Source organism: Caretta caretta, chromosome 19 (assembly GCF_965140235.1).
Source record: "Caretta caretta isolate rCarCar2 chromosome 19, rCarCar1.hap1, whole genome shotgun sequence".
Taxonomy (NCBI): Eukaryota; Metazoa; Chordata; order Testudines; family Cheloniidae; genus Caretta; species Caretta caretta.
The window spans coordinates 19386387-19398724 of NC_134224.1; positions in this window are offsets into that span (position 1 = coordinate 19386387).

Consider the following 12338-nt stretch of genomic DNA (forward strand, 5'->3'; position numbering starts at 1 on the left):
GGCCCCTGGATCGGGCAAACGCCTCTGCCCGCGCCGCCGCACGCGCGCCCCCGAGCGGCGCCAAGGCGAGGCTCGTCCCCGCGGCCCCCAGCCGGCCCGGCCCCCCGACGGCCCCGGCCCCGGCCCCCGCCCGACGGCCCCGCCACCGCCCAACGACCCCGTCCCCGCCCGACTTCCCCGTCCCCCGCCACCGCCCGACGCCCCCGGCCCCCGCCCCCGCTCCCGCCACCGCCCGACGGCCCCTCCCCCGCTCCCGCCACCGCCCGACGGCCCCGTCCCCCGCTCCCGCCACCGCCCGACTTCCCCGTCCCCCGCCCAACGGCCCCGTCCCCGGCCCCTGCCCGACGGCCCCGACCCCCGCCACCGCCCAACGGCCCCGTCCCCCGCCCCCGCCCGACGGCCCCGTCCTCGTCCCGCGCCCGACTTCCCCGTCCCCGGCCCCGTCCCGCGCTCCTGCCACCGCCCGACCGCCCCGCCCAACGGCCCCGGCCCCCGCTCCCGCCACCGCCCGACGGCCCCGTCCCCCGCTCCCGCCCGACGGCCCCGCCCCCGATCCCGCCCGACGGCCCCGTCCCGGCCCCGACCCCCGCTCCCGCCACCGCCCAACGGCCCCGTCCCCCGCTCCCGCCCGACGGCCCCGCTCCCGCCACCGCCCAACGGCCCCGTCCCCGCCCGACTTCCCCGTCCCCCGCCACCGCCCGACGCCCCCGGCCCCCGCTCCCGCCACCGCCCGACGGCCCCGTCCCCCGCTCCCGCCACCGCCCGACGGCCCCGTCCCCCGCTCCCGCCACCGCCCGACTTCCCCGTCCCCCGCCCAACGGCCCCGTCCCCGGCCCCTGCCCGACGGCCCCGACCCCCGCCACCGCCCAACGGCCCCGTCCCCCGCCCCCGCCCGACGGCCCCGTCCTCGTCCCGCGCCCGACTTCCCCGTCCCCGGCCCCGTCCCGCGCTCCTGCCACCGCCCGACCGCCCTGCCCAACGGCCCCGGCCCCCGCCCAACTTCCCCGCCCGACGGCCCCGTCCCCCGCTCCTGCCACCGCCCGACGGCCCCGTCCCCGTCCCCGCCCGACGGCCCCGACCAACGGCCCCGTCCCGGCCCCGACCCCCGCTCCCGCCACCGCCCAACGGCCCCGTCCCCCGCCCGACTTCCCCGTCCCCCGCCACCGCCCGACGCCCCTGGCCCCCGCTCCCGCCACCGCCCAACGGCCCCGTCCCCGGCCCCGCCCGACTTCCCCGTCCCCCGTCCCCCGCTCCCGCCACCGCCCAACGGCCCCGTCCCCGCCCGACTTCCCCGTCCCCCGCCACCGCCCGACGCCCCCGGCCCCCGCCCCCGCTCCCGCCACCGCCCGACGGCCCCTCCCCCGCTCCCGCCACCGCCCGACGGCCCCGTCCCCCGCTCCCGCCACCGCCCGACTTCCCCGTCCCCCGCCCAACGGCCCCGTCCCCGGCCCCTGCCCGACGGCCCCGACCCCCGCCACCGCCCAACGGCCCCGTCCCCCGCCCCCGTCCGACGGCCCCGTCCTCGTCCCGCGCCCGACTTCCCCGTCCCCGTCCCCGTCCCGTGCTCCTGCCACCGCCCGACCGCCCCGCCCAACGGCCCCGGCCCCCGCCCAACTTCCCCGTCCCCCGCCCGACGGCCCCGTCCCCCGCTCCCGCCACCACCCGACGGCCCCGTCCCCGTCCCCGCCCGACGGCCCCGACCAACGGCCCCGTCCCGGCCCCGACCCCCGCTCCCGCCACCGCCCAACGGCCCCGTCCCCCGCCCGACTTCCCCGTCCCCCGCCACCGCCCGACGCCCCTGGCCCCCGCTCCCGCCACCGCCCAACGGCCCCGTCCCCGGCCCCGCCCGACTTCCCCGTCCCCCGCTCCCGCCACCGCCCAACGGCCCCGTGCCCCGCTCCCGCCACCGCCCAACGGCCCCATCCCCCGCTCCCGCCCCCGCCCGACGGCCCCGTCCCCCGCCCCCGCCCAACGGCCCCGTCCCCCGCCCCCGCCCAACGGCCCCGTCCCCCGCCCGACTTCCCCGTCCCCCGCCCGACGGCCCCGCCACCGCCCAACGGCCCCGTCCCCCGCTCCCGCCACCGCCCAACGGCCCCGTCCCCGTCCCCGCCCGACTTCCCCCGCCACCGCCCAACGGCCCCGTCCCCCGCTCCCGCCACCGCCCAACGGCCCCGTCCCCCGCCCAACGGCCCCGTCCCCCGCCCGACTTCCCCGTCCCCCGCCCGACGGCCCCGCCCCCGCCCAACGGCCCCGTCCCCCGCTCCCGCCCCCGCCCAACGGCCCCGTCCCCCGCCCCCGCCCAACGGCCCCGTCCCCCGCCCGACTTCCCCGTCCCCCGCCCGACGGCCCCGCCACCGCCCAACGGCCCCGTCCCCCGCTCCCCGCCACCGCCCAACGGCCCCGTCCCCCGCTCCCGCCACCGCCCGACGGCCCCGTCCCCGCCACCGCCCAACGGCCCCGTCCCCCGCCCGACTTCCCCGTCCCCCGCCCGACGGCCCCTCCCCCGCCACCGCCCGACGCCCCTGGCCCCCGCTCCCGCCACCGCCCAACGGCCCCGTCCCCGGCCCCCGCCCAACTTCCCCGCCCGACGGTTCCGTCCCCCGCTCCCGCCCGACGGCCCCGCCCCGTCCCCCGCCCCCGCCCAACGGCCCCGTCCCCCGCCCGACTTCCCCGACCACCGCCCAACGGCCCCGTCCCGGCCCCCGCCCGACGGCCCCGTCCCCCGCTCCCGCCACCGCCCGACGGCCCCTCCCCCGCCCACCGGCCCCCGCCCGATAGCCCCCGCCCCCGCCCAACGGCCCCGTCCCCCGCCCCCGCCCGACGGCCCCGTCCCCCGCCCGACTTCCCCGTCCCCCGCCACCGCCCGATGCCCCCGACCCCGCTCCCGCCACCGCCCGACTTCCCCGTCCCCCGCCCAACGGCCCCGACCCCCGCCAGACGGCTCCCGCCACCCAACGGCCCCGTCCCCGGCCCCCGCCCGACTTCCCCGGCCCCCGCCCGACGGCCCCGCTCCCGCCACCGCCCAACGGCCCCGTCCCCGGCCCCCGCCCGACGGCCCCGGCCCCCACTCCCGCCACCGCCCGACGGTCCCGTCCCTGGCCCCCGCCCGACTTCCCCGTCCCCCGCCAGACGGCTCCCGCCACCCAACGGCCCCGTCCCCCGCCCGACGGCCCCGTCCCCCGCTCCCGCCACCACCCAACGGCCCCGTCCCCGGCCCCGGCCACCGCCCGACGGCCCCGTCCCCGGCCACCGCCCGACGGCCCCGTCCCCGGCCACCGCCCGACGGCCCCGCTCCCGCCACCGCCCGACGGCCCCGTCCCTGGCCCCCGCCCGACTTCCCCGTCCCCCGCCAGACGGCTCCCGCCACCCAACTGCCCCGTCCCCCGCCCGACGGCCCCGTCCCCCGCTCCCGCCACCGCCCGACGGCCCCGTCCCCGGCCACCGCCCGACGGCCCCGCTCCCGCCACCGCCCGACGGCCCCGTCCCTGGCCCCCGCCCGACTTCCCCGTCCCCCGCCAGACGGCTCCCGCCACCCAACGGCCCCGTCCCCCGCCTGACGGCCCTGTCCCCCGCTCCCGCCACCGCCCAACGGCCCCGTTCCTGGCCCCCGCCACCGCCCAACGGCCCCGTCCCCCGCCCAACTTCCCCGTCCCCCGCTCCCGCCACCGCCCAACGACCCCGGCCCCGGCCCCCGCTCCCGCCACCGCCCAACGACCCCGTCCCCGGCCCCCGCCCGACGGCCCCGTCCCCCACTACCGCCACCGCCCGACGGCCCCTCCCCCGCCCACCGGCCCCCGCCCGACGGCCCCGTCCCCCGCTCCCGCCACCGCCCGACGGCCCCGTCCCCCGCTCCCGCCACCGCCCAACGGCCCCATCCCCGGCTCCCGCCACCGCCCGACGGCCCCGACCAACGGCCCCCGACCACCGCCCAACGGCCCCGTCCCGGCCCCCGCCCGACGGCCCCGTCCCCCCGCTCCCGCCCAACGGCCCCGTCCCCCGCTCCCGCCACCGCCCGACGGCCCCGTCCCCCGCTCCCGCCACCGCCCGACGGCCCCGTCCCCGGCCCCGCCCGACGGCCCCGTCCTCCGCTCCCGCCACCGCCCAACGGCCCCGTCCCCGGCCACCGCCCCCGCTCCCGCCACCGCCCGACGGTCCCGACCAACGGCCCCGACCACCGCCCAACGGCCCCGTCCCGGCCCCCGCCCGACGGCCCCGTCCCCCGCTCCCGTCCAACGGCCCCGTCCCTGGCTCCCGCCACCGCCCGACGGCCCCGTCCCCGGCCACCGCCCCCGCTCCCGCCACCGCCCGACGGCCCCGACCAACGGCTCCGGCCCCCGACCACCGCCCAACGGCCCCGTCCCGGCCCCCGCCCGACGGCCCCGCCACCGCCGACCACCAACGCCGGATGGCCCCGTTCCCGGCCCCGGCCCCCGCCCGACGGCCCCGTCCCTGGCCCCCGCCACCGCCCGACGGCCCCGTCCCCCGCTCCCGCCACCGCCCGACGGCCCCGGCCCCGGCCCCGCCCGACAGCCCCGTCCCCCGCTCCTGCCACCGCCTGACGGCCCCGGCCACCGCCCCCGCCACCGCCCGACGGCCCCGACCAACGGCCCCGGCCCCCGACCACCGCCCAACGGCCCCGTCCCGGCCCCCGCCCGACGGCCCCGTCCCTGGCCCCCGACACCGCCCAACGGCCCCGTCCCTGGCCACCGCCCGACGGCCCCGTCCCCCGCTCCCGCCACCGCCAGACGGCCCCGTCCCCCGCTCCCGCCACCGCCTGACGACCCCGTCCCCAGCCCCGGCCACCGCCCGACGGCCCCTCCCCCGCCACCGCCCAGCACCAACGCCGGATGGCCCCGTTCCCGGCCCCGGCCCCTGCCCGACGGCCCCGGCCCCGGCCCCCGCCACCGCCCGACGGCCCCGTCCCCAGCCCCGGCCACCGCCCAACGGCCCCCGCCACCGCCCGACGTCCCCGCCACCGCCACCGCCCGACGGCCCCGTCCCCAGCCCCGGCCACCGCCCGACGGCCCCTCCCCCGCCACCGCCCAACGGTCCCGGCCACCGCCCGACGGCCCCGTCCCCAGCCCCGGCCACCGCCCGACGGCCCCGGCCCCGGCCACCGCCCAAGGGCCCTTTTCCTAGCCCCGGCCACCGCCCGACGGCCACGGCCCCGGCCCCCGCTCCCGCCACCGCCCGACGGCCCCGTCCCCGGCCCCATCCCCCGCCACCGCCCGACGGCCCCGTCCGCATCCCCCGCCACCGCCCGACGGCCCCGGCCACCGCCCCCGCTACCGCCACCGCCCGACGGCCCCTCCCCCGCCCACCGGCCCCCGCCCGACGGCCCCGGCCACCGCCCCTGCTACCGCCACCGCCCGACGGCCCCGTCCCCCGCCACCGCCCAACGGCCCCGCCCCCGCCACCGCCCGACGGCCCCGCCCCCGCCACCGCCCAACGGTCCCGTCCCCAGCCCCGGCCACCGCCCGACGGCCCCGCCCCCGCCCCCGCCCAACGGCCCCGGCCACCGCCCAACGGCCCCGGCCACGGCCCAACGGCCCCGTCCCCGTCCCCGGCCACCGCCCGACGGCCCCGTCCCCGGCCACCGCCCAACGGCCCCAGCCCCGGCCACCGCCCGACGGCCCCGTCCCCAGCCCCGGCCACCGCCTGACGGCCACCGCCCGACGGCCCCGTCCCCCGGCCGACGGCCCCGTCCCCCGCCACCGCCCCCGTCCACCGCCACCGCCCAACGGCCCCGTCTCCCGCCACCGCCCGATGGCCCCCACCCAATGGCCCCCACCCAACGGCCCCCGCCCCCGCCCGACGGCCCCGGCCCCCGCTCCCGCCCCCGCCCAACGGCCCCGGCCCCATCCCCCGCCCCCGCCCGACGGCCCCGGCCCCGGCCCCGCCACCGCCCGACGGCCCCGTCCCCAGCCCCGGCCACCGCCCAACGGCCCCGGCTCCCGCCCGACGGCCCCGGCCACCGCCCAACGGCCCCGGCCCTGGCCACCTCCCAACAGCCCCGGCCCCCGCCACCGCCCGACGGCCCCGGCCCCCGCCACCGCCCGACGGCCCCGGCCCCAGCCACGGCCAACGGCCACGGCCCAACGGCCCCGTCCCCAGCCCCAACCACCGCCCGACGGCCCCGTCCCCGGCCACCGCCCGACGGCCCCGGCCACCGCCCAACGGCCCCGGCCACTGCCCAACGGCCCCGGCTCCCGCCACCGCCCGACGGCCACGGCCCAACGGCCCCGGCCACCGCCCAACGGCCCCGTCCCCAGCCCCGTCCCCTGCCCAACGGCCCCGTCCACCGCCCGACGGCCCCGGCCCCATCCCCCGCCCCCGCCCGACGGCCCCAGCCCCGGCTCCCGCCCCCGCCCAACGGCCCCGTCCCCAGCCCCAGCCACTGCCCGACGGCCCCGGCTCCCGCCCGACGGCCCCGGCCACCGCCCAACGGCCCCGGCCACCGCCCGACGGCCCCGGCCCCTGCCCCATCCCCCGCCCCCGCCCGACGGCCCCGGCCCCCGCTCCCGCCCCCGCCCAACGGCCCCGTCCCCGGCACCGGCCCCGTCCCCGCCACCGCCCGACGGCCCCGTCCCCAGCCCCAGCCACCGCCCGACGGCCCCGGCTCCCGCCCGACGGCCCCGGCCACCGCCCAACGGCCCCGGCCCCGGCCACCGCCCGACGGCCCCGGCGCCCGCTGACGGCCCCGGCCCCCGCCACCGCCCGACGGCCCCAGCCCCGACCAACAGCCCCGTCCCCGGCCATCGCCCGACGGCCCCGGCCCCGGCCACCGCCCGACGGCCCCGTCCCCGGCCACCGCCCGACGGCCCCGTCCCCGGCCACCGCCCGACGGCCCCGCTCCCGCCACCGCCCGACGGCCCCGTCCCTGGCCCCCGCCCGACTTCCCCGTCCCCCGCCAGACGGCTCCCGCCACCCAACTGCCCCGTCCCCCGCCCGACGGCCCCGTCCCCCGCTCCCGCCACCGCCCGACGGCCCCGTCCCCGGCCACCGCCCGACGGCCCCGCTCCCGCCACCGCCCGACGGCCCCGTCCCTGGCCCCCGCCCGACTTCCCCGTCCCCCGCCAGACGGCTCCCGCCACCCAACGGCCCCGTCCCCCGCCTGACGGCCCTGTCCCCCGCTCCCGCCACCGCCCAACGGCCCCGTTCCTGGCCCCCGCCACCGCCCAACGGCCCCGTCCCCCGCCCAACTTCCCCGTCCCCCGCTCCCGCCACCGCCCAACGACCCCGGCCCCCGCTCCCGCCACCGCCCAACGACCCCGTCCCCGGCCCCCGCCCGACGGCCCCGTCCCCCACTACCGCCACCGCCCGACGGCCCCTCCCCCGCCCACCGGCCCCCGCCCGACGGCCCCGTCCCCCACTACCGCCACCGCCCGACGGCCCCGTCCCCCGCTCCCGCCACCGCCCAACGGCCCCGTCCCCCGCTCCCGCCACCGCCCAACGGCCCCATCCCCGGCTCCCGCCACCGCCCGACGGCCCCGACCAACGGCCCCCGACCACCGCCCAACGGCCCCGTCCCGGCCCCCGCCCGACGGCCCCGTCCCCCCGCTCCCGCCCAACGGCCCCGTCCCCCGCTCCCGCCACCGCCCGACGGCCCCGTCCCCCGCTCCCGCCACCGCCCGACGGCCCCGTCCCCGGCCCCGCCCGACGGCCCCGTCCTCCGCTCCCGCCACCGCCCAACGGCCCCGGCCCCGGCCACCGCCCCCGCTCCCGCCACCGCCCGACGGTCCCGACCAACGGCCCCGACCACCGCCCAACGGCCCCGTCCCGGCCCCCGCCCGACGGCCCCGTCCCCCGCTCCCGTCCAACGGCCCCGTCCCTGGCTCCCGCCACCGCCCGACGGCCCCGTCCCCGGCCACCGCCCCCGCTCCCGCCACCGCCCGACGGCCCCGACCAACGGCTCCGGCCCCCGACCACCGCCCAACGGCCCCGTCCCGGCCCCCGCCCGACGGCCCCGCCACCGCCGACCACCAACGCCGGATGGCCCCGTTCCCGGCCCCGGCCCCCGCCCGACGGCCCCGTCCCTGGCCCCCGCCACCGCCCGACGGCCCCGTCCCCCGCTCCCGCCACCGCCCGACGGCCCCGGCCCCGGCCCCGCCCGACAGCCCCGTCCCCCGCTCCTGCCACCGCCCGACGGCCCCGGCCACCGCCCCCGCCACCGCCCGACGGCCCCGACCAACGGCCCCGGCCCCCGACCACCGCCCAACGGCCCCGTCCCGGCCCCCGCCCGACGGCCCCGTCCCTGGCCCCCGACACCGCCCAACGGCCCCGTCCCTGGCCACCGCCCGACGGCCCCGTCCCCCGCTCCCGCCACCGCCAGACGGCCCCGTCCCCCGCTCCCGCCACCGCCTGACGACCCCGTCCCCAGCCCCGGCCACCGCCCGACGGCCCCTCCCCCGCCACCGCCCAGCACCAACGCCGGATGGCCCCGTTCCCGGCCCCGGCCCCTGCCCGACGGCCCCGGCCCCGGCCCCGGCCACCGCCCGACGGCCCCGTCCCCAGCCCCGGCCACCGCCCAACGGCCCCCGCCACCGCCCGACGTCCCCCGCCACCGCCACCGCCCGACGGCCCCGTCCCCAGCCCCGGCCACCGCCCGACGGCCCCTCCCCCGCCACCGCCCAGCGGTCCCGGCCACCGCCCGACGGCCCCGTCCCCAGCCCCGGCCACCGCCCGACGGCCCCGGCCCCGGCCACCGCCCAAGGGCCCTTTTCCTAGCCCCGGCCACCGCCCGACGGCCACGGCCCCGGCCCCCGCTCCCGCCACCGCCCGACGGCCCCGTCCCCGGCCCCATCCCCCGCCACCGCCCGACGGCCCCGTCCGCATCCCCCGCCACCGCCCGACGGCCCCGGCCACCGCCCCCGCTACCGCCACCGCCCGACGGCCCCTCCCCCGCCCACCGGCCCCCGCCCGACGGCCCCGGCCACCGCCCCTGCTACCGCCACCGCCCGACGGCCCCGTCCCCCGCCACCGCCCAACGGCCCCGCCCCCGCCACCGCCCGACGGCCCCGCCCCGGCCACCGCCCAACGGTCCCGTCCCCAGCCCCGGCCACCGCCCGACGGCCCCGCCCCCGCCCCCGCCCAACGGCCCCGGCCACCGCCCAACGGCCCCGGCCACGGCCCAACGGCCCCGTCCCCGTCCCCGGCCACCGCCCGACGGCCCCGTCCCCGGCCACCGCCCAACGGCCCCAGCCCCGGCCACCGCCCGACGGCCCCGTCCCCAGCCCCGGCCACCGCCTGACGGCCACCGCCCGACGGCCCCGTCCCCCGGCCGACGGCCCCGTCCCCCGCCACCGCCCCCGTCCACCGCCACCGCCCAACGGCCCCGTCTCCCGCCACCGCCCGATGGCCCCCACCCAACGGCCCCCACCCAACGGCCCCCGCCCCCGCCCGACGGCCCCGGCCCCCGCTCCCGCCCCCGCCCAACGGCCCCGGCCCCATCCCCCGCCCCCGCCCGACGGCCCCGGCCCCGGCCCCGCCACCGCCCGACGGCCCCGTCCCCAGCCCCGGCCACCGCCCAACGGCCCCGGCTCCCGCCCGACGGCCCCGGCCACCGCCCAACGGCCCCGGCCCTGGCCACCTCCCAACAGCCCCGGCCCCCGCCACCGCCCGACGGCCCCGGCCCCCGCCACCGCCCGACGGCCCCGGCCCCAGCCACGGCCAACGGCCACGGCCCAACGGCCCCGTCCCCAGCCCCAACCACCGCCCGACGGCCCCGTCCCCGGCCACCGCCCGACGGCCCCGGCCACCGCCCAACGGCCCCGGCCACTGCCCAACGGCCCCGGCTCCCGCCACCGCCCGACGGCCACGGCCCAACGGCCCCGGCCACCGCCCAACGGCCCCGTCCCCAGCCCCGTCCCCTGCCCAACGGCCCCGTCCACCGCCCGACGGCCCCGGCCCCATCCCCCGCCCCCGCCCGACGGCCCCAGCCCCGGCTCCCGCCCCCGCCCAACGGCCCCGTCCCCAGCCCCAGCCACTGCCCGACGGCCCCGGCTCCCGCCCGACGGCCCCGGCCACCGCCCAACGGCCCCGGCCCCGGCCACCGCCCGACGGCCCCGGCCCCTGCCCCATCCCCCGCCCCCGCCCGACGGCCCCGGCCCCCGCTCCCGCCCCCGCCCAACGGCCCCGTCCCCGGCACCGGCCCCGTCCCCGCCACCGCCCGACGGCCCCGTCCCCAGCCCCAGCCACCGCCCGACGGCCCCGGCTCCCGCCCGACGGCCCCGGCCACCGCCCAACGGCCCCGGCCCCGGCCACCGCCCGACGGCCCCGGCGCCCGCTGACGGCCCCGGCCCCCGCCACCGCCCGACGGCCCCAGCCCCGACCAACAGCCCCGTCCCCGGCCATCGCCCGACGGCCCCGGCCCCGGCCACCGCCCGACGGCCCCATCCCCCGCCACCGCCCAACGGCCCCGTTCCCGGCCACCGCCACCGCCCGACGGCCCCATCCCCGGCCCCCGCCACCACCCACCACCACCGCCCGATGGCCCCGTTCCCGGCCCCCGCCACCACCCACCACCACCGCCCGATGGCCCCGTTCCCAGCCCCCGCCCGACGGCCCCGGCCACCGCCCAACGGCCCCGGCCCCGACCCCGGCCACCGCCCGACGGCCCCGGCCCCCGTTCCCGGCCCCCGCCCAACGGCCCCCGCCACCACCCGACGGCCCCGTCCTCCGCCACCGCCCAATGGCCCCGTTCCCGGCCAACGGCCCCGGCCCCCGCCCAACGGCCCTGTCCCCGTCCCCCGCCACCACCACCGCCCGATGGCCCCGTTCCTGGCCCCGGCCCGCGATCTTGATTTAAAAATGGTCAGTGATGGAGCACCCACCAGGATTATTATTAGTGAACATAAATAAATCCTCTGGTGAGACTCCATCCCTATTCCATTTACAACAGTCCCAACAGCAACACATCCCCACCCTCAACTACCAGCCTCATTCTCTGATCATCCCATCACCCCCAAACCATCTCCAAATACCAGAGATAATCCCCTAATGAGATCAACCACATGACCCCAAAGAACAGCCACAATCCCCAAATTAAAATAGCTTCAAACACCCCTCCCCTACCAGCCCTGTGCTGTCACCGAAATACCATCCCCTCCCCCTTCCCAGAGGCACCCTTCCCTTCTCCTCCCTGGAGGACCCCAGACAAAGCCATTCCCTGAGTCCGATCTTGAGTCTGCCCCCCAGCAGTCCTGTGCCCAGCTCTGCCCCTCCCCGCTCGGCTCCTTCCCCACAGCTGTCCCTGCCTACCTCTGACCCCGCCCCCAGCTCTTTTCCTTTCCCAGCCTGGCTCCCCCCAGCCACCCCCAGCCCGGTTCCTCCACACCCCCGCTCCCTAAAGTCTCTACCCCCGCAAGCTCGTCTCTACCCCCGAGATCAGCTCCCCTACTCTGTTTCCCCCCACCTCCCCCCCGCTCCATGGATGCAGAAAGTTTCACTCCTGGATACAAAGTTGCAGTGATTGTTGATGCAGCTGGGCTGGCTCCTCCCCCCCGGCTGCTGCCCCGACTCACCCTCCGGCTGCCCAGGGCCCCATCTGCCCTGGCACTGTCCGGCGAGGTGCACGGAGCCTCGTGGACTGGACCGGCAGAGCCACTCGGCAGCCTGCAGTGATCACTGGGACTCAGCAGCACGCACCTAGGAGCCCTGTGGCCCCCGCAGACAATGTAAAAGGGTCCGGAGCTCCCGGCTGCTGCTACCACAGCAGCGGCCAGGGGGCCCCAGGCCCTTTAAAATCACCCGGGCACCTAAGCAATTGCCCCCTTTGCCGCCCCCATCAGCGGGCCTGGCAGGTACACAAAAGGGCTGGGCCAGTACAAGTAGTGTAGACATAGCTTGAGTAACTGATAGCAATAGAAAGTTCTTGTTTAATAAAAGGGGCGGACAAAGGAGGTGCTGTAGTCATAATGAACAGGTCAGATTATGAACAGGAGGCTGCCAGGCAACTCTCCAACACCACATTCTACAGGCCACTATCCTCTGATCCCACTGAGGAGTACCAAAAGAAACTACACCATCTGCTCAAGAAACTCCCTGCTACAGCACGGGAACAAATCTACACGGACACACCCTTAGAGCTCCGACCAGGGGTATTCTATCTGCTACCCAAGATCCATAAATCTGGTAACCCTGGACGCCCCATCATCTCAGGCATCGGCACTTTTACAGCAGGATTATCTGGCTATTTGGACTCTCTCCTCAGACCCTACGCTACCAGCACTCCTAGCTATCTTCGAGACACCACCGACTTCCTGAGGAAACTACAATGCATTGGTGTTCTTCCTGAAAACACCATCCTGGCCACCATGGATGTAGAAGCTCTTTACACC